We start from the raw sequence: 1,947 nt of genomic DNA, 5'->3' as shown, positions 1-1,947 counted from the left end.
TGTTTTCCATTTACAGGTATTATAATATCAGCTCGTTATGGCTATTACTTTATAAAATATGTTGTCAAATCCACATTGATGTCTTGACTACCAGGGAGCAGCTATTTCTGAAAAGCTTCCCCCTCATCAACCTATCATTGGATTGGCTTAACAGCAGGGAGAGAGGGAGAGAGAATCATTGGACCTCAGACAGGAAGACAACCCTCTGGGTGAATCGATCGGTCTGATTGGCTCCTACTGAAGCCAAGCTAATGAAGTCAGTATTGTAGATAAACTGAAGGAGCGATGGGTAGGATCCCCATGGAGTTCTCAGGGGAAGAATGGTCCATTAGCTACTGGTTAGGACAGGGAGGGAGACCGTTTTTTGGGATGCAGGGAGGGACAATAATCTTTGAGCAAAAGGAGACCTTGTTTCTAGGTGACAGCTGTGTGAAGGGAGAGAGAGAGAGCAGTTCTTAGGTGTGAGTGTGACCACTCATTGTAGACAGTGGTCAATAGTGATCCAACCTTCCCTAGCACACATATGAAACACATATGAATAATGGCTATATAGCTTTATGCAGACACAAGGGAATGCAACCTGGTCTCAGAGCATTTCGTATTATTCTGTACGTAAAATCCAAGACAYTCCATTTAGTATGTTATGTTTGGTATGGCTACATAAGACAGATGGTTAGTCAAGTCAAAAACGTAAAGGAGGGGTTGGATGGGTCGGTGTGTATAACAAGAACATCTAGTACCCAAAGGTTGCGATTTCGAATCTCATCATGAACATCTTTAGCATTTTAGCTAATTAGCAACTTTCCAACTACTTACCATGTTAGCTAACCCTTCCCATAACCTTAACGCTTTTAGCTAATTCTTCCCTTAACCTAACTCCTAAATTTAACCCTAACCCATAGCTTAGCTAACGTTAGCAAGCTAGCTAATGTTAGCCACCTAGCTAGAATTCGTAACATATCCTACATTTTGCAAATCCTTATCATATTGTACGTTTTGCAAATTCATAACATATTGTACATTTTGCAAATTCGTAAAAAATAATACGAATTGTAATTTGTAACATATCACACGAAATGGGTGATGAACGTCCACAAATTAAAACATACCACACGAAACGTAACATACAGTATCATACTAAAAGGAGTGTCTCGAATTTACGTGCAGAATAATACGAAATGTACAGAGACCAGGTTGGGAATATCCCGATGAAAGACACTAGCTAAAATACAAAACAACACAGGAACACATGTAATCGTATCACAAGACATCAGTGTACAGTCCATCACAAGACTGACAGGAGGTGAACTTGTTGGGTAGAGGCCCACTCAATGTTCTGTGATGTGTGTGTTATGTCTCCAATCTCCAGACTTCCAAAAATCATTTGACTACTTTTTTTATTTTTTATTATTATCTTCTTCTTTCTTTTTTTTAACATTTTCTTTCCAACGTTGATCTGCTAAATGTGAGAGGACATGATGTAATGTTTCTATGTTCTCTCAAAGTGATACTGCATGCTAAATGCATACTTGGCGGCTACAGTACCCGACCTGCCACGTTGGTATTTACAAAGGTTTGACAAATGTAAAAGGGGATTTGATATTCCACCGATAGTTTTATGTTAATGAATAGTTTTTATTATTCATCTGTTTAAACGTACACTTACAAATTCACTCATTCTCTCCAACAGTCACTTGTTATATGTTTTTTTTCTTCAATCTACATAACGTGTCATTTATGTTTTTAGTTTTTGAAAATTGAAACTCCTCTACTGTCATTCTACATGGTTTTTCTCTTTGTGTTTTTGTTCTTGTCCTCATGTGACTGTATAGTAATTATTCATTTCACAGGTAGAGTAGTGAAGCACTGGGGCATCTGGGTGAGAAATAATGTTTCCTCAGATGGTGTATGGATGGAGCAACATCTGAAATGGAACCCTATTCCCTA

This window comes from Salvelinus sp. IW2-2015, unplaced genomic scaffold (genome assembly GCF_002910315.2).
Source record: "Salvelinus sp. IW2-2015 unplaced genomic scaffold, ASM291031v2 Un_scaffold1822, whole genome shotgun sequence".
Classification (NCBI taxonomy): Eukaryota; Metazoa; Chordata; class Actinopteri; order Salmoniformes; family Salmonidae; genus Salvelinus; species Salvelinus sp. IW2-2015.
Note: the sequence above shows the minus strand (reverse complement) of the source record.